We start from the raw sequence: 25,022 nt of genomic DNA on the forward strand, positions 1-25,022 counted from the left end.
CCCTGTATTTAATTTTTGATAGTTTTTTATATTTCTAGGTAAACTTCTGCAGGGTTTTTTTGTTTTTTGTTTTTGAATTTTATTTTATTTATTTTTTATACAGCAAGTTCTTATTAGTTATCTATTTTTTACATATGAGTGTATATATGTTAATCCCAATCTCCCAATTCATCCCACCACCACCACCGCCCCCTGCCACTTTCCCCCCTTGGTGTCCATACGTTTGCTCTCTACATCTGTGTCTCTATTTCTGCCTTGCAGACCGGTTCATCTGTACAATTTTTGATAGTTTGATTAATATATGTCTTGGCATGTTTGTCTTTGGGTTTATCCTGTATGGAACTCTCTGTGCTTCCTGGACTTGATTGACTATTTCCTTTCCCATGTTAGGGAAGTTTTCAACTATAATCTCTTCAAATATTTTCTCAGACCCTTTTTTTCTCTTCTTCTGGGACTCCTATAATTGGAATGTGGTGAGTTTAACGTTGTCCCAGAGGCCTCTGATACTGTCCTCAATTTTTTTCATTCTTTTTTCTTTATTCTGCTCTGTGGTAGTTATTTCCACTATTTTATCTTCCATGTCACTTATCCGTTATTCTGCCTCAGTTATTCTGCTATTGATTCCTTCTAAAATATTTTTAATTTCAGTTATTGTGCTGTTCATCACTGTTTGTTTGCTCTTTAGTTCTTCCAGATCCTTGTTAAATGTTTCTTGTATTTTCTCCATTCTGTTTCTGAGGTTTTGGACCATCTTTACTATCATTACTCTGAATTCTTTTTCAGGTAGGTTGCCTATTTTATCTTCATTCATTTGGTCTTGTAGGTTTTTACCTTGCTCCTTCATCTGTAACATATTTTTTTGTTGTTTCCTTTTTTTTTTTCTTTTGATGGGTGGTGCTGTATTCCTGTCTTACTTGTTGCTTGGCTTGAGATGTCCAGCATGGAGTTTGCAGGCAGTTGGATAGAGTCTGGTCTTGGTGCCAAGATGAGACCTCTGGGAGGCCTCACTCCGATTAATATACCCTGGGGTCTGAGGTTCTCTGTTAGTCCAGCGGTTTGGACTCGGAGCTCCCACCACAGGAGCTCCGGCCCGGCCTACGGCCTGGGAACCAAGATCCTGCAAGCCATGTGTTGATGCAAAAACAAAAAAAAAGAAAAGAAAAAAGGAGCAGTACAAAAGACAAAGAATAAAAAACAAAATTAGAAAGATAAAAAATATATTAGGAAATATAAAAATATAATTGAAACAACCAGTTGCTGAGGGTTCCTCCTGTCTCCTTAGGTGTCCGTGGTTCCCCACCGATGCTTAGTAGGTGCCCTAGTTGTGCGGAGACGCGAATTCCACATCCTCCTAGTCCACCATCTTGACTCCGCCCCTCTGGTATATTATTTTAAAGTAAAAATGTTAATTACATGATTTATGCTAGTCAATCTAATTTCTTGGAATTAAAAATAATGCAGCTCATTCACTCCTTCATTCAACAAATATTTGTTCACTTATCGTACACAAAAATATTGCACTTTGTACTGCAGGAAGGACAGAAATAAATTAGGCATTAAGCTCACATTTAGGATTTTGATTCTAGTGAAAATAGGACAATGTCATAACAAAATATTGAAACGAACATTCAAGAACTGTGTGTATGTGTGTTGCTACTGTTGCAAATTCTGCATTCATCCTTGGGAAAAATGACTTGGTTGGAAGGAATGGGAGAGTGACTCATTCTCTAAGAATTGTGGCTACGCCTCCCTTTCAGTTCTTTCTAATGACCAACAAGCTTTGCAGATGAATCACCGGAGTGTGGAAGGAACACTTTGTGTTAGATCTCTCAGGATGTGAAACACATAAAGTTTGAAGATTTTATGTAGGTTGGTGTTTGAGCCCACTTGGATCCAAAAGTTCCGATGTAGAATGGCCTCAGACAAGGGTGGCTCTGTGGGTACCCAGATGGACTAGGCATTAGAGCCCTGGTCTTGGGAACCTGAGCAAGGATGATTCATAGCCAAGCTGGTAATAAGGGAATGAAATAACACTCAGAGCCACCCTCATTCAAAAGACCAGGCTGGCCTAGGCTGGGACTTGGCATGAAACAACAGCAATAGGCAGAGGAAGGAAGCCCCCAAAAGCTCAGCAGTGGCCTTGTATACTAGCAAGTGACAGCAGGACAAACTGAGGGATGCCAGTATTCTTCCAGGCAGGATCTCCAGAGGCTCAGAGCCCAGAATATTTAAGAAACTCTCACCCACTTACCCCATATGTACATCAAAGTCAGCTTAATATTAACCATAAATGTAAAACTTTCATGTGTGCCAACATTAAAATGCCTTTTTTCTATATTTTCAGATGAAAAATAAAAAGTGAACTTATCTTGTTGATGCCTTTATTTTGCTGGTGATCTAAGCCTTTGCTTACTTACTCTATGTAAAGGGTAAGCACTAGCTCTTCCCCTCTTGAAAAGGGAAGACTAAGGACCTACTTTCTGTACTCATTTTGGATGATCTAGGTTGGCAAATAGGTAGCGTTAAGAATATGATTCTGGACTTCATGCTAACCTAGACTGGTTTTGTATTTCTAGAACATAATTCTAATTTAATTTGAGAAATAAACAGTATGGTCTTATTCATACCCTGAGTGGTGTGAAATAATCCATATTTATTACAGCTAAAACATAAGGGAGAAAGTGCCAAGAAGCATATGAGAGGTTTAAATAAATAATTAATGGAAATTCAGACAATGGAGGCAATTTAACATTAGGAACCTGAAAGGATTTTTGGAGGAGTTTGTATACAGGCTCTAAGGGTGATGGAAGTGCAGGGATAACAGATGTAAAGAAGAGCTTCTGACTCTAGGGCTGAGAGAGAGAACCCGAGGAAGGAACTAACTTGGAGGAGCTGTCCTCCACCCCAAGGCTGGGTCCAGGCTTCTCTGAAGAGAGTGTGGCTATGCCCACTGGACGGTGAAGTTTGTTAAGCAATGCAGGCAGGAGCTGTACTGAAGGAAACCACACACTGTGGGTACCAGAGAGACTTGTGGAGAAGCTGACAACTGGGATACTGATGAGACTCACTGAGAAGATGCCCATGGTTGTACTGGCAAAACTCTTTGGAAGGGTGTGTGCTACTGAGCCCCCTCCTGCAGTGGCATGGGAGCCCCCTGCCCACTAGCAAGGATGCTGCCTGCTGGCAAGGAAGCCATCCATTGGCAGCTGAGCTGCTGGAGTAAGAGATACAGCACTAAACAAAGAAGAGAAACCCTCTTCCCCTTGTAGTGTCTCCTCCCCCCTCCACCCCAGCATCTTCTACTGACAAAGCATTGTACCAGCTGGCAAAGGAGAAACATGTCACAGGGCAAAGAAGGGTGGATTTGGACCTAAGAAGCAACAAATTGCTAACTGGCACAATGGCTACATATATATGTATGTCTCAAAATGATTGAAGAATCACTTATGTTCTACTTATATTCAGGCTTTGAAGTATCAGAGTAAAAGTTATCTGAGGGGAACTGAAAATCTGTTTTTAATTATCTCATTAAGGCACTGGCTATTTATATCTATAGCTCCTTTTGTCCACTCAGTAGCACAATTTAAGATTTCTCCACAGAGGTTAGATAGTTATATTTTTCTGGCTTGGGGCAGTGGAGTGGGAACTGAACTTACTTCAGTTTTAATAATTATACACTTTTGTCCTAGACTGTGCCTTATAAGTTGCACCTACCAATCTGCATCTGCTGTCTACTTTCTCTGAATTCCTCATAGTATTTGGCTAAGGGTACTCTGGAATTTTTTTTTTAAATTGAATTGGACCTAAAAAAAGAGTAAGTAATAAAATTACAGTCTTTGGAGTTAGACAGACCTGAGTTTAGATTCCAGATCTTTCACTTAAGTTTTGCGTGACCCTGAGTACATTATTTAATTTTTCTTAAGACACAATTTTCTCAGGTTTATAAAACCTATTTAATATGGTTGTTATGAGGATTGAATGAGACTGCCTATAAAAAGTTTAACATGGCACATAATAAGTCCTCAATAAATGGTAGCAATTATTAATAGAGTGCATTTCAAGTTTCATTGATTCTTAAAATGAATGAAAACATGACATATTTTTTGGTACAGTCTCCAAGCTGTGCTTCCATAAAATGAAAAAGCAAAAACACAAAAGGATGTCAAGAAGAGAACGGAATTCTTGACAAATGACTACTAAAACTAGGAAGTTCATACCACAAAGGTAATAAAAACAGGAATTTACAAAAGGAATAATCAAATCCCGTTTGCATTTCATCAGACTGTGTTATAGGCCAAATCTGTTTTACTGTCTCATTTATGTGACAGATGGTGTGACAACTTATTGAACTGATAAATTGTTTTCAGTTATTTAATCACAGCGCAATCATCTTACTGTATTTTTACTCTCCTAATTTGAAACAGATTCAACCCTTTGTCCAGATGGTTTCCTGTACATGCAGTGCCAGTCAGCAGGCTGGGCTGTACCCTTCAGACTGTTTTCCATACCACACTCTTGGAGACGACAGCATGCTTATGTCACAAGCCACGTCTGTCATGGCAGGATTTGTGTTTCTCCTCAGGTTAATAATATCTGATGGAGGCACCAGGTCTCCTTTCCTTAAAAGCAAGGATACCAGTTTAGGAAGAGGTGCTTCAAAGATCAAAACCAGGTCTGTGACAGTGACATGTGGGTTTGTGAATTGGGAATGGCAGTGTCAAATCTCTCCTAAAGCAAGGAAATAGCCCTTGCCTAGTAGAAAGGGAACATGGTGTATTGCTGGCCCCAATTAGAAGTTTTGCAAAGTAGCCATGTTCGCTGGCAGTTTCTTATGAAGTACTGTAAAGAATGTTAGAAAAATAAACTAGGAAAGAATGGGAAAGATATGAATTACAAGTAGATATGCGACTTCAAAGATGAGATCACAAAAGAGTCGCCTTCTCTCAGCTTTCACTTTGAAGAGAGATTTTTTTTGCTCTGGAGAGGTTGGATATTTTAAATTTCTAACTGGGATAACAAAGTAAGCAGGAACTAAGAACTGATATTCAAACCTGGCAAGTTAATAATGATAATAATAATAGCTATGTTTACTTAAAGACCTTAATAATATTAATTATTATTTATAGATTGTAATAATAATAGCAATAATAATAGTTACCAACATTTATTACTACTTATTATGTGCCAGATAGTTACATATATTAATCCATTTAATCCTCACTAAAAACCATGCTAGAACTTTTCACTGATCAATTGTACATTAATATATTGAACAAACATTTACTTAGCACCTACCCTATTTCTGACACGTAGTATCGTTTCTTTCTCACAGCACTAAGAGGTAGGTGCAATTGCCACCTTATGGATCTTTAGAGAGGTTAAGAAATTTATCAAGGCTACACAACTAGCAGGTGGTAGAAGTTGTTTTCAAATTCATATCTGACTCATAATGGTTCCTTTATTCCTGGCTACCTCTAATCCTACATCCCCTAACCTTTTCTTTCTGCCACTTATTAATAAGGAGCCCTTGGGAAAGCCCCTAACCTCTGTTAGGCTCAGTCTCCTTATTTGTGGCATCATCATCATCACCATGTACCGCATGGGGTTGTTGTGAAGTTACATGAGGTATAACGTTAAATTTCTTAGAATACTGACTGACACGTAAGTAATTTTGGTTGAATCAAGCCATAGTGTGTTTCTTTTTATATTAGGAAACTTGATCCATTGACAGAATGTAATAATTTAAATAATAAAATTTAAATTATTATTATTTAATAATAATTTTAAACCTACATTCTCCATTTCCCTAATGCCTTTTTTTTTTTTTTTTTTCTTCAAATAGCTCAAAACCTGGCAGGAACATACAGAGAAATATAAAGGATTACATTTAAAAAACCCAAAACTTAGTAGTTAAGAAACTGTTCTCTCTTATGTAAGCTTTCCATCCAACTCCAGGTCATCTGATTATTCAGAGAATGCTTGTCCAGTTTGGGCCCCTGACTTTTTTTCTTCTGTTGCCTTCCATTTAAGTAGTTTTCATAAAAGGAAAAGTTGAAATTAAAGACTAAACTGAAACATGTTCCTAATAGGAAGTTTTGCTTCCATGACAAAATGCATGGGAAATATAACCTCTACTAAAGAAATGCAGCAGAGCTTATGAATAGAAACGTTTTCAAATCAAATAGTTAAATATAAAAACAGCACCAAGAGTCCTGGCTTTGGATCTATTTGTTAGTTTTTCTCCTAAAGCACAAATTTTCCCTACCTGTGGTATTAGCAGACATTTTCCTATCTAAGAGCTGAGGAAAGGAAGGTACAGATAACCTAACAAGAACCACACTTAAGGAGTCTTGAACTGTATTAAAATCATTTCCTTTGTGACTGGGAAAATTCCAAATGGAAAGTTTTTTGTAATTTTAGATCTTTATCATGACTATTCTTATGGAAAAATCTATCTGGTAGATAGACTAACATTAGAATGATAATAATCTTTCTGATAATTTCATGCCTGTCACTTGAACATATTTTACTGAAAGTCTGATGAAATCAGCTACAATTTTGGGGGGAAGCTGTAGTATATCTAGTTTAGACTGTATAAGTTTAGACTTACATAACAGTGAAAGTGAATTTAAAAGTGGAGCAATAAACTATTGTTTTCTGCCATAACAATATTTACAAGAAAATGAAATTCAATGATCTCTTTTATTAAACTCTGCCAAATTATGTTGTTTTTGTGTTTACATCTATTCTTCGTTTATTAAACAGTGAATGTACAATCACTACTTATGATTATACCCTATTTTGCTTTCAGGAAAAAAAATAAGGCCTGTATATACTCTACTGAAAGATTTAAAAAATAAAAATAAAGTGATAAAGTGATAAGTATAATGAAGAACTAAAAAAGTTAAAAAAATAAGGTGAAACCAGCATTAAGATTAATACAGCATTTGCATGCCATGAGGTCCTATGTGGTTGCTAAAGATGGGCTGCAGATTTAGTTCTGAGCTTTCTAGTGATCAAAGCAAGAAAGATACATAATCATTTTTTCATTCAAGAAAAAGCAGTTAATCTTCTGGTATATGGTAGCTGCCCTTGAGGGCCCTAGGTATTATAATCTTCTAAAGAAAGGGGTACAAAATTAGGTATTCTTATATTAAAGCCCAACAATTTATTCAAGAGAAGCACATCTTTTCCTAATATTAAGACCTGAAAGAAAGTCTTCTTGAGGATCCTTATAAAACAAGTCTAATTAATTTTGACAGTAATTTTTACTATTCTGTGATGGCAAACAAGCAATTGCAATGACTCAATGAAGCAGTTGTTGTAAGGATGTTGTGTACAAAGTACAGAGAGAACCTGGGAGAAGGACACTTGAGTCAGCCTGAAGGAATCGGAGAAGTCTTCAAGGCTAGTTAGCACTTAGGTCATTCTTGAAAACTGATGAATTGCATAGTAGAACTGCCTGGCATTCCAAGCAAAGAGAAAAAGTAAATGTGAATGCATATAGGCCAAGAGAGAAAAGAATATTCAGGAATTCTAAGTAGTTTTCGTTTGCATTTGTACAAATTTTGAGCAACAGATAAAGATGAGTGGGTAAACAGGAAGTCAGTTCATAAAGTGCCTTGAATGTCATGCAAAATGAGTACTACTTGATTTGCTACAAATGGAGAGCTATCGAAGGGTGACAAGTGATGATCAGATTTGTAAGTTAGAAAGGATAGAGGAAAACAAATACTGGAAAAGCTGGGAAAAGATTACAGGGTGGAGAGAAGGAAAGGGAACTAATAACCAGGGTCAGTGGTGATTAGACAGAACTTTACCTTTGGCAGTTATAACAGGACAAGAAAGACAATAGATCTGGGAAATATTTAGAAGCTTGAATATTCATGCATTGATTTGATTGAGGTCAACTCATACTGGTGTAAACATGGAACGGTTCTATCTTTCCAAAACTGCTTCTAACTACACACTCTCTTTTTCTCCTGTAAGATTCTTTACAATATCAGTATAATTTCATAATATTTTAGTCATTTTGGGCTCTTAAAAGTTTTTTCTCTCATTCAAAATTCTCCTCCTCCTTCAGCACAGACTAGACTTGTAGGAAGGGGCTCTTGGTTGGTCCTTCTCATTTCCTCCCCCTCCACGCTTCCTCTTGTCATATCCTTCAAGCCTGGATCTATCAATGGCAGAGTGGGGGGAGGGGAGACATTGAATTGAGCGACACGTAGCTACTGGCAGGTACCCTGTCCCCTTTCTTGGCCACTCCTTCTCAGGGTAAAGCAGTCTGTAGATAGACTTCCAAATATTGGTTCTCTTTTGTGGGTACATTTGCTTTTTCTGGAGGATATTACAAGGCCGTCCCTCCTAGTTCTCTGACTTGGGAGATCTGGCTGTTGATTAGCCAGTTCCTTTCTTCCTCAGAGCTCCACTTTCCTCCTAGATTCCTACCAGGAGGTCTGTTTATCCCACAGCATTTTCCTGCTGAGGACCCCTTAACCACTGAATGCCCATGGCTCTTGGTGGGGTGGTGGTGGAGCCAGAAATATGACTTAGGCCTCAATCTCCAGTCTAAACCAGGGAAATTTAGATTTGTGCATCCTTGCCTGAGAACAGACTGCCTCCTGGTGCTCTCTGTCTCAGCTGCCCTGTTCTCTCTTGACCCTTTCTTCACACCCCAGCAACAGCAGGTGCTCTACAGTTTGATGGCTCAGCTAAGCATTCTTCATCAGTTCCCAACTCAGTGTGATGTGGAAAGGGAAGCTTTTGACACCTCTGATCTTGTAAGAGAGGAACAGAAAGGTTGAATGTTATCTTTTAGGGTGAAGTGGAAGCAGATGCGAGGATTAAAATTCTCTAAACTCTGCCTCTCCCCAGAAAATGACATCTGCTTTTCTTCTTCCAGTTCCTACCTGTGCCTCTAGCTGATAAAGACCATCAAAGTAGTTACTGTCAAACCTGGGGGAAAACTAAGGGTCTCAACTAAGGAAAATAGATGATGTCCTCACTGAAATGCCTTGCTTTATTGATTACCTCCAGGCACAGAAAAAGATTTCAATCATTATCTCACATTGTTTTTGTTACAGAACTTTTGGGAAAATTGAATGTGAATGGTAAAGAGCCATTTAAAATATCTCCAAAATTGTTGCCTTGGGAATCTGAAGTAATGGTAACATCATCTACCAGCATAAATTACACAAAAAGATGAGGATGAGGATAGATGACGCTGTCTTCCATTTTAGAGATGTTTAGTTTGAGGTACTTTGGGAGAACCAGGTGGAGATGTTCATTGAATATTTGGATCCATACGTCTGTGTCTCCAAAGAGGGAAACTTGGACTTTAGCTATAGATTTGAGAGTCACTAACTGAGTTGAAGCCATGGATATCAATTTCAAAAATATTAATACAATATTTTCCTAAACTAGAACAAAAATTCATTTTTCTCCCAAATTTGAAAATTTGCATAGAATTGTAGAATTTCATTAGGGAGATACCTCAGATGACATTTATTTGGCCTTGCTGATTTTTTTTTTAAGTAGAGAGTACTTATTATACTACCATAGTTAAGTATTAACATGAGCTTTTAATTCTCCGAAGATGCTCTAAACAAGGCAATTGCATATTATGTGAAAAACACCTCATATAGGTGCATTTCTATGGTAGTGAAGATCCTGTAATGTTTGTACTTTGTGATCAAAGGAGCAATTTTACCCTCTGATCCTACTATTATTCTTTATGGTTTGGGAACTTGGCAATTAAGACCACAGATTATTTTCTTGGTATCCATCACTTTGGTAAATCTTAAACAGCTACATGAGTTCTTTAAAGGAAATAATAAATCTAATAAATATACCTTAGTAACCATTTCAGACTATATTTATGCCCTGAAATCTAAAGCCTTCATTAAGCTTTCTCAAAAGTTCTTGTAGAGAGTTAGAACATAGCTTCAAATGATATTTTCCAAATATTATGAGACTTTTACTGGGAAAGAGTCACAGATTTTTTTGGTCCTTTTATTGAATGAGATTAAATTTCACCAGCTCTTACAAACAGAATGCTGCATTCTTATTGAATTTAAATTTTTTCCTATTATTTCTTTAAAACTCCCTGTGCAATTTAACTAGGTTGTTATAAAAAGCATGCCCAAGTTAAATGGACTCAAAATTTCCCCAATTCTATTATCTCAGTTTATATGGAGATATTTCTCACCTACTTAAAGCAATTGCTTCACTAATAAAAATTAATTTTTTATACCACTTTAAGACAAGAAGCTTTTGGTTCAAATTTATAATTTTTAACAAGTGATACAAACTTTATATAGTGCTGGATTTTAGAAAGTGTGAATGCCTCTACAATCAATTTTATATAACTGATCAGATCAGCTGTTTATATACAAATTATTGAACAATCTATAGGTTTTAGAGAGGACCACACTGAGCTGATGGTTCCCAGTGTAATTGTCAGCTATGTAGCTGTTGGAGTGCCAAGCCATCACTTTAGTTACAACGTGATTGAGTTTGTGGCACTATGTTGATAAAGGTTATATTTATAAAAATGGCCTGATAACCACATGTCAGTGCCAAAGGAAGAGATCACCACTATCCAGGAATTTAAAATTTGATAGATACTGTAGGACAAGGGATATTAGCACAGATCCCAGAACTTTATGGGAACCATTATATTGAGGAGGACTTTAAAGTAAATCAAATTTGGGGGAAATTATTCAAGGTTGTACAGGTCCATGCTTTTGGCTTTTGATCAAAGCATATAAAGAATTCAATCTTTATAACCCATGTCTTACTTGCTTAGTATCTCACTGTAGTCTTAGGTTTCAACAAGAAGTTGCACTTCTGCTGTGTTCTTTTGTACAACGATATGTATTTTGTTCCTTAGACATGTTGGAAACGCACTATCTGAGCATTAGGTAGGCATGTATAGATCGGTTTTTACATGTATTCCCACAAATAGGGTCTCTACTACATTAAAAATAGCTAGACCATGTTTCCTTAGATATTATATTTCCTTTTTGAATGCTAAAACTTTCATTTGAACTTTTTCAGTTGCTAGGTTTTCTTCTGATTTTCATAAATTAACGACACTGTCCTCCAAAAGAAAAAAAGAAAAATGCATCTAAGTGTCTTCAGGACCCACCAGTTAAAATAAAGAAATCTAGTTTTTCACAATATCTCGCTGTTTTTCTTTCTTTTTATATTCTCTCTCTGTTCCCCTACCTAGTATTCTCTTCTAGAAAGTTTTCATCATGTGATCAACAATGACCCTATGTATTTAGAGTCTAATTATTATTCTTATTTATTACTACTGACAAGTCATACTGTGGATAAACACAGAAATAATAAATAAACTGCATAAACCTAAAACCATAATTTTTCAAGATAGAGAATTATTGTGACATACATGTGTGTTTGCGAGTATATGATGTACAGACATTTTTATCATCATTTGTTAGCCCCCATGAATCAAATGGAGAAAATTTTATACATATCAGAAAGCCTTTAATCCAATTAGTAAAATAAAATATATTCACTTTTGAAAGTTCTGATGTTTTGTGATGCATTGAAAAAAGAGATGCTAGAATCATACTGTCCAGTACAGTAGTGACTGTATTTAGCACTTGGAATGTGGTTAGTGCAAATTGAGATATACTGTAAGTAAAAAATACATGCTGGGTTTCTTAGCATGGTAACACTTAGCATGGAAAACCAGAATGTAACATATTAATGCTTTGGTGTTGATTACATGTTGAAATGGTAATATTTTGGACATATTGAGTTAAATAAAATAATTATCAAATTAATTACACCTGTTTCTTCTTACTTTTGTAATCTAGGTACTAGAAAATTTTAAATTACATATATGGCTCAAATTATATTTGCATTGGATTGCACTCTGTAAGAGAACTCATTTTGCACAAAAAAGCCTGAGCTAATTTAAGACACTTTGATATCAAAAATGATCATGTATCCTGAATTACAAAGTGTTTGCGGGAGGATGGTATTCTGGCAGAATTGTGTATAAGTACATGTTAGTGTTTTTATAAATGTAGTGGATGTTGTGTTGATATGTAAAACAAAGGGGTTGGTATTCCTATATTCCCATTAAGTTGTCCTCCTTCATTAATTAAGGTAGCATCTGGGACTGACTATTCTTAACCTCAGGGAAGTGATGACCCAGTAGAATCCAGAGAACAAAAGTAAATATTTATTTCTAAGTTTTGAAAGCCTGGAGCTTGGGGCATAAACAAAAGATTTAGGGGGATACCCTAAGTACTCTGCGTGATTTTTTTTCTTATCTCTAAAACTAAATAAAGCTTTTCCTAACTGGGGGAGGGTGGGGAGAAAGAGAGAGGGGAAGAAGATGCAAGAGTTTAGGTAGCATCATATCCCTGAGAAAAGGCCTATGCCCTGCATTTCATATAGACCACCAACCTGGAAGTGGCCAGGGGGAAATAAAAGAATTCACACACTGGGGCCCTGAGTCTTAGGCAAACAAGGTAGCAAGATCCCAGAGTTCTGACTTTAACCTAGCACAGCACTGGGGCTGTAGGATAAAAATGATTAGATGGTTTCTTTGGGAACATGGCCTTATTTAGCCTCATTATATTTCCAGAAGCCCCAAAAAGTCAGGAGAGAGAGCACCTGCATGTTTCCCATGCCCTCAAGAGGAGCAGGGAAATAACCAAAAGTTAGTTGATTAAGGAAAAGTTTACGGACAAGGGAGAGAGATGTCAAAGTATAATAGCAACTAGTGTAGACAGAGAACCAAGCACAGCCTGAGATTGTGTACATGGAGAAACTAAAGCCAGATTCTCTTCTGATTCTAAGAGCTGATTGCTATTTCAAGAGTTCCTGGAATATGCATGATAACTGGGGAGAAAAAGAAAGAAGAAAAACTCTGAAATAAAAATTGGGTTGGTTGAGAAATACAAAGGAAGTTTAACTCTTGCATACTTGAATGTAATCTCATGAGCTTCATATCTTCTACATGATCATGAACCACTTTAAAATTCTGGATGATTTGAAAACATTTTTATTTAGTTTGTTTTATGAGCATGTATCTTACTAGTGAAAAAACAGAGTTATAAATATCACTTTGGTTTGTCTCCGGTGGCCAATCCTCTGTCTAAAGGCCAATCCTGGGAAGACTTTTCATAGCCTCTCTCTCTTTCTCTCTTTTTAAACCTCTACTTCTCCATTTGTACCAGAATCTGCTTTCTTTGAGCATTTTCAATGTCCAAAGCTGTTTTTTTTCTTTTATATCTTCAATTTTTTGTTATTCAAATAAACAGAAAAGTTGAAACACTAGTACAGTGAATACTGTATTCATGTCACATAGATTCAACAATTAACCATCTACTGTATTTGTTTTATATCTTTCTATTAATACACACATTTTTTCTGAAATGTTTAAAAATAAATTTTAGACAATGTATACTTTCACCCTTAAATTCTTCAAAATGAGGAAATTGTGTTACATAAGTACAATACTAATAACACACCTATGAAAATTAACAAAAATCCCTTGTTATCATCTAATCTTTAGACCATATTCAAATTTCCCCACTTATGCCAAGGATGTGTTTTCTAGTTCTTTTTTTGTTTTTTTCTAAAGAAGAATTCCTTCTAGGTTCATACATTGTATATACTGCTACATCTTTTTAGTTTCTTTTAGAAAGCAGTTCCTTCCACATACCCATTTTTTTTAATGACATTTTTTTTGAAAAGCCCAGACCAGTTTCCTCATAAAATGTTCCACATTCTGAATTTGTTTAATTACTTCCTCATTGTGTAGTTTAATACGTTCCCCTATCTCTTGTATTTCCTCTAAATTGAAATTTATGTCTACAGGCCTTATTAGATTCTGGGTAAACATTTTTGTCAAGACTACATTGCAGTGACTTTGTGTATGTCACGTTGCATCACATCAGGACTGACATATGTCAGGTTCTACCACCATTTGATCTCTCGGCTAAGGTAGTTACTCTCCACTATGCAAACACATTTTCCCATCTGCAGTAAGTCATTTGTGGTGTTACTTTAGACTTTTTCTAACTCCATCCATCCTTCCTTCCTTCACCGCTTTGGTTCTTAACCAATTGCTTGCCTCAAGAAAGTTGAAGCTTCCTTTCTTCCTATCCATTAATTAAGGACAAACATGAGATTGTAATGATTCAGTGAAATAAAGTGTGTGAAACAGTTTGTAAACTGCAAAGTGCTTTGCAATTGTAAGATGTTTTTATTCCTATAAAAAAATAGTTTCAGATGATGCTGTGAGCAGCCTAAGGGGAAGCAGTGGTGATCTGGTACGTGCTCAAAAACCAGCTCTCCAAACAGAAAAGCCCTGCTTTTTAAATTTTGCCAATTTCTGTGGTGTTAATACTCTTACTCTGGCCAATTTCAAACTATCAGCTTGATGCCAACCAGACTGTAAAATTTCATAAAATTTAACAATCAACTCTTTTGAGCTTGAACAGGCCAGTTTCAGCACAAAACTGAGAGGATGACTGCAGAGGAGGGTTGCCAGATTAACAAATAAAAATACACCTGGTATTTGAGACATACCTATACTAAACAATTATTTGTTGTGGATCTGAGTTCAAATTTAACCAGGTGTTCTGTATTCCCTCCGGTAACCCTATGTAGAGGGCATGTTTCCATGTGTGTGTATGTGTGTGTGTCAGAATGTAAGTGAGGAACCTAAAAAGACAGATATTAACCTTCTGCCCCCAACAACTCAACCACAGAGTCTCTGCAATTATTTGGTTAATTTACATTTTTTTCTTTCCTTCTTTTCTTTATTTCCTTTGCTTTGTTCAGAGAAATGCTACACCAGAATTTTCCCAATTTATACTTTGTCTTTTTTTTTTTTTTTAATTAGGGTATAGTTGCTTTACAATGTTGTATTAGTTTCTGCTGCACAGCAAAGTGAATCAGCTATATGTATACATATATCCCCTCTTTTTTGGATTTCCTTTATACTCTTGTCTTAATGCTAAGGCTTCAGGACGAAAAGGAGATTTTTTTTTTTTTTTAAATTTATTTATTTATTTATTTATTTTGGCTGTGTTGGGTCTTCGTTTCTGTGCGAGGGCTTTCTCCAGTTGCAGCAAGCGGGGGCCACTCTTCATCGCGGTGCGCGGGCCTCTCACTGTCGTGGCCTCTCTTGTTGCGGAGCACAGGCTCCAGACACGCAGGCTCAGCAGTTGTGGCTCACGGGCGTAGTCGCTCCGCGGCAATGTGGGATCTTCCCAGACCAGGGCTCAAACCCGTGTCCCCTGCATTGGCAGGCGGATTCTCAACCACCTCACCACCAGGGAAGCCCCGAAAAGGAGATTTTGAGAAGAAGAATTGAGAAGTTTGAGTAATAAAATGAACAATTTTTAAAAATTCTGAATTATTTAAAGAGGCTTTCTATCTTGACCAAACTCAATTCTAACACTTTTCAAAACATATGTAAGTAAACAAATATCAATCATTATTTAAAAGGCTAGAAATTAGAATTTTCTTTAGAGAGTATCTAAGAAAATAGTTAATAAAAACTTTGTTAGTTTATAATAACTCCCTTACGAATAGGCTTAATTGGCAGTATTTAGGTGAAGCAGTTCCTTTTAAAAGTATGCACGTGCAAAATAAGCTGAAGAACTGAGTTTGTCTCCAATTGCCATAATGAGGTAGGACATAACTCTGCCCAGATAGTTATATTAAATATTATGTATTAAAGATATTTATCTTTCCAGTAAAAAGAATAGGAAGAGGACTTCCCTGGTAGCACAGTGGTTAAGAATCCGCCTGCCAATGCAGGAGACACGGGTTTGAGCCCTGGTCCAGGAAGAGCCCACATGCGGCGGAGCAACTAAGCCAGTGCACCACAACTACTGAGCCTGTGCTCTAGAGCCCGCGAGCCACAACTACTGAAGTCCGCATGCCACAACTACTGGGCCTGTGCTCTAGAGCCCACGAGCCACAACTACTGAAGCCCACGTGCCTAGAGCCCGTGCTCCATAACAAGAGAAGCCACCACAATGAGAAGCCCGTGCACCGCAACGAAGAGTAGCCCCCACTCGCCGCAACTAGAGAAAGCCTGAGTGCAGCAGCAAAGACCCAACGCAGCCAAAAAAAAAAAAAAAAGAAGAGGAAGAAACACACTTTGGTTGTCATTGTTGTATGCTCAGTGTCACATGAAAAAGTATGCTCTTTCCCCATCAGAAGAAAACCTGCATTTGACTATATGGTTTTGTAAGGCATACAAATTTGTTTGCTAAGGCTACCATTACAAAATACCACACACTGGGTAGCTTAAACAAGGGAAATTTATTTATTCATAGTTCTGGAAGCTAGAAATCCAAGATCAAAGTGTGGGCAGGTCTGGTTTCTTCTGAGGCCTCACTCCTTGGCTTGCAGATGGCTACCTTCTCACTGTTTCCTCACATGGCCATTCCTCTGTGCACTCCCCTCTTGTGTTTGTGCCCTAAACTCTTCTTATAAGGATACCAGTCAGACTGGATTAGGGCCCACGCTAATGGCCTCATTTTAACTTAATCCCTTCTTTAAAGGCCCCATCTCCGAATACAGTCACATTCTGAGGTACTGGGGCTTAGGACTTCAACATATGGATTTTGGGGGGCCACAGTTCAGCTCATAACAACATACCTCTCTATAGTTAGTTTAAGAACATTAGAGTTGGAATATATATTTCTAATTTTTTCTCACCAGGAAAATAGTCAACAGTTCAACAATTCTAGTCAGCCTCCAAACCCAGATCATGCACTCTTTTGTCAAAGCCCTCCAATCTCTGCCTATCTTGCTCAAAATACAAAGTCTTTCCTACGTCCTACAAGACTGTACTCGGTCTGCTCTCCTCAACCTCCTGCCTCTCTCTGAATCTACTTCCCACTACTCTGTCACCTGGTCTCTCTACTTCAGTGCCCTCAGCCTCTGTGACAGACCTCTCACCTAAGGGCTTACGCACTTACCCTCCACGTGAAATGAACTTTCCCCAATCTCCTTTTTTCTTTCAATTATTCTTCCTTTAAATATTATCTTCTCATGAGAAGATCTCTGCCTGACCTTCTAATATATAGTCCCCCATTCTGACTTTCCTTGTTTTATGTTTTTCTCTGTTGCATTTACCAACATATTTAATATTTTATTTACTGATCTTGCTTATTATCTGTCTTCCCACAAGTACACATACTATGTTTTTGTCTGCTTTATTGACCATTATATTCCCTTCATTTTAGAACACTGCCTGGCAAATTGGAAATGCTTAATAAGCACTATGAATAAAATGAATGAATGAATGAATGCTGAAGTTCAGTTTGCATTTATCTTCTTTCAAACTCTCTTGTTCTTACTATGGGGAGAGGAATACAAGCAGTATATTTCAGGCCTTGGAGGCAGAGAGAATTAGGCAGAAACTGAATAAACCACTTACCAATGCTTGGTTTTGGTCAAGAGTCTTATCCATCTGAGCCTCAGGCTACTCAGTGATAAAATAAATTACCTTTTTAAAGGAAAGGTGAGATTAAATCAGTAAAAGGATTAGCAGAGTGATGTGATTCTGAATTCAAATCTGAACTCAGAGAATGTTACACTTGATTAATCAGGTCTGTTCTGGAAAGGATGGGGGTGGAGCTGTCATAAATGCTAGACGATGTCCAGAGTCAAATACAGGCGTTCCTCATTTTATTGTGCTTCAATTTATTGTGCTTCACAGATATTGCATTATTTACAAATTGAAGGTTTGTGGCAATCCTACGTGGAGCAATCTGTTGGCTCCATTTATCCAACAGTATTTGCTCACTTCGTGTCTCTGTTTCACATTTTGGTAATTCTCACAATATTTCAAACTTTTTCATTATTATTATATTTGTTATGGTGATCTGTGATCAGTGATCTTTGATGTTACCATTGTAATTGTTTGGGGATAATTGTTTTATTGTGATATTCACTTTATTGCAGTAGTCTGAAACCAAACCTGTAATATCTCCAAGGGGTGCCTGTAATCTGTCTTTATGATCAGAAGGTCATAGCATGTTTGTTTATTAGCTTGTTTCTCCTTTCATTGCATAGAGATCAGCTTTGAAACCAGTTAAAGAAAATGATCACAACTTATGATCACAACTATGAGCTTTTTTGGTTTCAAAGCTAAAAAACAAACTTAAAAATGAAGAAGGATTCTTTACTATCATTAATATTTTTTTTTGTCACATATATTTAATTTTATAATTTTATTTTCCATTTTTGCCCTGCCCTTTCAAATTTCTTAGAGAATTTTATGAGTTGGAAGAGATCTTTAAATTATTTTGTCTATATCATGAATTCTTACAAGTGAGGGAGGTAAAACCCATACTAAGACTTGCCCAAAGACACACATAGCTATCGAAGACCAGAAACAGATCTGAGATGCAGAAGAAAACTAACACTGCATGCCACATGAGGTTGGGAACATAAGAGTTTTTCACTGAGGAAACTGAGGCCTGGCTGAAGTTATATGAAATGGTCACAAGGTCACTTAACTGGAAAGTATCTCCTACCTGCAAGTCCAGTTCTTTCCCTTATACTATTCTGAGTCTTCTCTCTTTTTACTAATGAAGGATTACAATCCTGGACTTTGGTCTCCCACTGAGAGGTGCCTTGTTGCTTAATGGGGTCTCCTGGTCACAGTGAGTATGAACTAAATGGTGCTTTGTGAAGATTCCTCATGATTTAAATTGACTTGCATTTGTGAGACCACATTTGAATTTATAACCTAACAAAGTGCCACCATCTATTTTGAAAGAACACAACTCATGCATGATCTACCCTCTCCACTCACAGTGCCTACAAAATAATCATTCTTCTAAGGCTTTTATATTTCCTGAGACGAGTTTTCTTCCTCTTGCTTTTTCCTGAATGAGGAAGTGCTTATAATCTCACCTCTTAAATTACATTTTAAGGCCTCACAAACCATAGTAAAGGAAGGGACAGAGTCAGCACTAATTTCATAAACTATCTGTAAGGGAATTAATTACAACCTGACTTATTTTTCTTTTAGAAAGAAGTTGTAAAGGAATCCCATAAATTTTGAAAAAGGAATAAATTCTTTCTCAAAAGGGGTGAGAACTGTAGTAAAATGTTAAAATAGCACAAATTAAAGTTGACTGGCAAACCAAGTCAACCTGTAAAATCAAACCAAGCCAAAGGGTAGTAAATATCACTCTGAAGAAAAATCAGTGTCTTTCCAGCAATAAAACTGATTAAAATATTACATTTAAATGTATACTGTGAAAGACATTCTGAGCCAAAATACACAAAAATTGTACATGTTGATTTTAAGTTGAGTTTAATATGTTTTCTCAAACTTAACTCTCAAAAGGGAAAAGATACTGATTTTTTTTTTCTGAAAAGCTGATACATGCTGGAAAAATAGTTAAATCAAGATGTTACCTCAAAAGTAGGGTCACCTTACTTGTCACCATATGAAATGGAAAATAGTTATTTCTTTATATATGTAATTAAATATATAAATAGTGTCATATAAATATATGTAAGTATATAAAAAGTGTCATTTCTAAACTTTCCACATGAGGCTTCTCTGTATCATAGTTTTCTCTCACCCTATTAAAATGTTATCTCTCGTTTCCACATGATCACTGAGTAGTTAGGAAAACAAATTAAATTTTACTTTATCCAAAGCAAATTATCATTTTTGTATGTCCATTGCCAAGAACTGTACCATGCTTACAGCAGATTCACTCAAATATCAATTGACTGTCTTTAGAAAATTGAATACCTTTAGAAAATTGAATCTGCAAAAGGGATATTTATAATGTGTTCTTAAGTCAAATGATTGATTTAAGATCAGTTGCTTGTCATTATTTAGGGCAATCTCCCCTCCATTTTTTAAATAGTTAAGATTCAATTAAAGCTTCATGAAACTTTACTGATCTAATCTTCACTATAATGTAGACATAAGGAGCATTCTTTGGAATCATAAACCGGAAGATGAGCCTTACATGCCGCCAATTAGAACATTACTTGATTTCTTTGCATCTCAGTTTCCCCATCTATAAACTGGGGACAATATATGTACTTAGAAGGATGTTGAAAAATTTTTATTAGTTAATGCATGTGAAGCATTTGGAACAATAATGGAAAATAGAAAAAAATGCTAATCAATGTTTATTGTAATAATGGTTATAAATGTTATTTTTATATACTAATGATTTGGATAAGTGTAATATCTTTGGTATTTAAAATTTTTATTTACTTTTTTATTGGAGTATAATTGCTTTACAATGTTGTGTTAATTTCTGCTGTACAAAGAAGTGAATCAGCTATATGTATACATATACCCCTTCCCTCTTGGACCTCCCTCACACACCCCCATCCCACCCATCTCGGTCATCACAGAGCACCGAGCTGAGCTCCCAGTGCTGTACCACAGGTTCCCACTAGCTATCTATTTTACACATGGTAGTGTATTTATGTCAAACCTAATCTACCAATTCATCCCGCCCTCCCCTTCCCCCTCTGTGTCCACAGGTTCATTCTCTACATCTGCATCTTTATTCCTGCCCTGCAAAAGTGTATCTTTGGACCTCAGTTATCTCATTTAAAAAACTGGTGGTTGGGCTAGGTTGTCATTAATGACCTTTCCAACTCTAAAAGCTAATAATTCTATATCTCTAAAACAAGGTATATAAGGTCTGAAAGATCTACTACATAAATTCTATTCAGATATCTCACAGTGTTCTCCCCATTATTACAAATAATACATGATAGAAGTGATTTAAAATAGTGGAAAGTGCACGAGAGAATTTAAAGAAAGATGTACTTGGCTTCAACTCAACTCTGACAGTAGCTTGATTTGTCATTTTGTCAAGTTACATATTTATGGCCTGTGATTCTGTATTACAGGTGCACTGCAAGAAGTGAAATGCCAGTCTATTATTTTATGCCAAACAAAACATGAACGATATAATGATTTTAACAACTTTCACAGATTTTTCACAAAGTTTCAAGAATCTTTGTATTCTACAAACTTGTACATACTCTAGCACATTGGGGGCCATGGTGAGCACTTAAAATGTTACCAATCAAGCTTAAAATACAATATTTAATGTAGGTTATCAACTTTACAACATTCCCTCCAGAAAAACTTCTAATTTCCTTCAAAGTTAATACAGGAAGGGAAAAAGAGATGTCCTAGAGAATCTTTCAACACTTGGTAGACAAAAATACAAGACACAAGTTATGTAACCTTCAGCAAGTTCTTTGGCTAAGTTTATAACATTTGGAAACCTCTAATTTGCATGTGCTTTCTTTGGATTTTTAAGTCTGTCCAATTTTGTCTGGTTTTAGAACATCATCATTGGAGGTCAAACAAATATTTTGGAATTTTGGCAAGCTCCACCAATCCACTCTGATGAGTTGGAGCTACACTTTCACACCTATCTTCAGTTTTCAAACAAAATGCCTTAGTGAAAATTGTAGGGGTTTATGATGAGTGAGTTAAAGGTCTTCTTTCTCTGCTTCATTTGATCCAAGATTTGAAAACACTAAGTGATGTGGTTAGCTGTGAGTGTGGTTTGGCATCCATAAAAATATTTTATACCCTTAAGTAGGCAAAATCTCTGACTATGGCATGATAGAACTATCAGTGAAATGTACTGTGGCAACATTATTATGTTTGAAGTGTTTATTAGTGTTTTATTTAATTTACGTCTTTGTGTCCTGCGATGGCTTAAATAAACATACACATTTTATTTCCTTTGACAGTATAAGGAGTTGTGCACTAAATATTTACTGCTAATTAGTTCATTAATAAAAAATAAAGTTTTTTTGTAAACTCTCTGTTGGACAAATTGATGAAAGTAAGAAACTTTTTCTCTGAAAATAAAATAAAACTACGTTCACTTGTGTTTAGATATACAGAAAGACAATCTGGGTATTTCATTCCCTATTAAACCTGTTTTCTTGTACTACTCATTTTTTTGACAACAATTGAATACTTAGAGAAGTGAAAACCTATGATCTTAATTGATTAATTAGTCCTTTATAACTTTTTGTAACCTCAATCATATTAATTTATCCAGCTAAACATATCTTTTTTAATAGCTAAAAGTATTCCTAAAGATAGATATTATAAGAATATTTTTTCCAGATCTGTGCATTGTTACTTTGAAATCTAAAAATACTTTCGATGTATTGTCAATAGTATTCATAGGATCTTATAGTACTTGGTGTCTGTTTTAATGGACCAGTACAAAATAAGTCTAATTTATACAAAAGTACCTCTAGCTTGGAAGTGACAAAAGAATATTTTATAAATGTGTTCCACATATAACTTTTAAAATAAAAACAGATCATCTCAATAAGTCCTATCCATTTTTACTGTGACTTTTCTCATTCAGATGCTTTTGTGAGGCTTCCTATTTATCTGTGAGACTGCAGTGAACTGTGAGCCTATCCCAGAGCCCTTGGATAGTTCATCGTACTCTTGATCCCCATGCTTCTATCTCTCTGAACAAAACAAACCTGTCCAGGTGACATTCCCTTAGGTACCCATTCTGCTGAACTAGTCAGAGGTGACATGTTACACTCATAAAGAATAAATGCATTTTTACAGATTTCTAAAGTTAATGCCTGCCTTTAGGAAGTGGGCATAAATTTCAGGATCTTTTCATATCGTTTAGAAAGAGTTTCAAGCAGATAAGCTAGTTTATTATTTTTTAGAATCATACTCTATTATGTAGCTACTTGCCATCTAATATGCATTGATCTACTTTGGAGAGAACTGAGATAAATACAGTGTAGAGGTTAGGATGGTTTTCCAGGACGACTTGGGCTACTCCACTCAACTAATGGATGTCTGAATAACAGGAGACACCCATCACGTGAACTTTGGACTTGGCCCATGTTTATACAAGGGTTTCTCTGTTTCAGAGAGGGAAAGAATGATGTATATATGGCTGGTACTTTAAAGAAACACTGGGCTGTCTAACCAGTCATTTAGTGAGGTAGGCTGTTGAATCAGTGGGGAAACTTCCAGGTATGTATTGGTCTATCCTTATGTAAGCAGTGAATCAACTTTCGGCCAGGCAGTGCTCAAATGACAAAGTTACTGGATGCCATCTCCTCCACAGAATTTGATTTGTGCACAAAGTTAAAAAGATAGGTGCAGAAGTTACTAATTTCAATCTTTATGAGATTTTGAGAGAAGAAAGATACATTTTTTAAAAGAAAAAACTGAACTTGAAAAGAGAGTGGGACATTAGGAACCAAAAAAGCCCTGCAAAATAGCACAGACTTAGTAAAGAACTCACATTCTGTTTTAGGTTCCACAGCTGTGATGATCGAAATTTACCTGTGAATATTCAGCATCCCACTTTCTGTTTAATTCTCTTCCTTCTACCCCAGAGCGTCTTTTCCCTTTTCCCTTTATTTTTAAGGCCAGTGTTCTAAAACAGCTATATGTTCTCTTAAAATAGTTCTAATCTTAGCAAATTGATTGTTGAGATAAGTTAACTGTTGTCCAGATACAGCCAATCAAAATCTGTAGGAATGACCCTGGATCCTGGGACATGAGTCTCTGGTTTAAATACATTAGGTTCTCCTTAGGAAGGACAGGGATGGATTTCCCATTTCTAAAGAGTTTCTAACTTTATATTAAAGATTTATAAACTACACTGGCAAATACACAAAATTCAACACTCTCCATTTTCCATCGTCATTTTCTATAATCCCATATCACATTACTTATCACATCAACCTTTCACCCTTGTCAAATGGATCTTTTTGGTTTCTCCTAATAAATCACCTCCTAAATTTCTCCTCATTCTCCTTTGTCCTAGCCCAGACTTCCTTCAATTAAAGCCTTTCCCAAAGACCGTAAAGCCTTTCTTGACAAATCTCTGCTCTCAAAAAGCCTTTCCATTTCAAAACGTCTGTGTTCCTATGGTTCAGCCCTTGTAATTCAGTCTCGCCAATGGAATCATTTGTAATAATATAACAGTGCCTAACTGTGTACTTTTTATATTGAAGACACTGTTTGGGTGCTAAACAACAAATTTTATTTAATCCTCCCAGAAATCAAATGAGGCAGACATTTTTTTAGAAAAGGAGAGGCAGAGACTGGGACCCTCCCCAGCAATCAAAGGCATGCTTATGATGTTGACCATCATATTCCCCTGTGAAGACCCCCATGCGCTATGAGTATTTTATCTTTCATAGTACCCAGTTGTGTATGTATGTTTATTAACACTAAATAGAGACTGACCATGTCAAAATTAAATAGCAATTATATTTGGATATACATAGTCTCATATTATCTCACAATGACCTTGAAATCTGGAAGGAAATAAGAAAGAGTGACCACGAGATTGTACAGAAATTCTGTACATCATCACATTTACATGATATCTGAGAGTTCCAGAAGAGCCAAATCAGTTAATATTTGGAGGTCCAGGCATTCCTACTTTAGCTTATATTGCAGATACAACTTTTGCGTTCATTTTTAACTCTTCCTTTCACCTTTGACAAGAATCCAGAAGGGTGCAGGATGGGAGACAAAAACAGAAATGATGAGAAGATAATTATATGCTCAACCACACTGAACAATTGCTCCAAGACCTGATATAGTGAGAAGGATGCCATGAATCATGAGGTAAAAGACAGCTTCAGAGTTAAGTGGCTAACCACAGAAAACTGCATGTAAACCAATTAGCCCTCGAGAGACACAGAGAGTCCACAAATGCACAGCATGCATTTTTTTAAACCACTTACCTGGGAACAGGAGATAGTAATTGCAAAAATGAGATCATGAAAGTGCTTACCCTGTGACCATATCAGGAGATGCTGGCGAAGTGCTATGCCAAGAATAAAAAATAAAAATAAAAAAGTGAGTGATTACATACTCCAGATGAATCTCCAATTTACTGCTTAGCCTAAAAATAATTTTCTTGCCCAATTTAAGTCCAACGGTATTTTCAGTGCTACAATAGTATAAAAACAAAGCAAAACAA

General features: G+C 36.3%; 2 long non-coding RNA genes across 2 annotated transcripts in view; one reads left to right on the plus strand and one right to left on the minus strand.

Annotated features, from left to right (window-relative positions):
• The window catches only part of LOC309642418, a 4,436-nt gene extending 3,235 nt beyond the window's left edge, over positions 1–1,201 (plus strand). The window contains exon 2 of the long non-coding RNA XR_014253181.1: positions 1–1,201. This is a non-coding gene — a long non-coding RNA (uncharacterized lncRNA).
• LOC309642407 overlaps positions 4–25,022 on the minus strand; it is a 42,273-nt gene continuing 17,254 nt past the window's right edge. Inside the window, exon 2 of the long non-coding RNA XR_014253168.1 lies at positions 4–25,022. This exon is cut by the window's right edge and continues 9,386 nt beyond it. This is a non-coding gene — a long non-coding RNA (uncharacterized lncRNA).

Source organism: Balaenoptera physalus (assembly GCF_965194825.1).
Source record: "Balaenoptera physalus genome assembly, chromosome: 14".
NCBI lineage: Eukaryota > Metazoa > Chordata > Mammalia > Artiodactyla > Balaenopteridae > Balaenoptera > Balaenoptera physalus.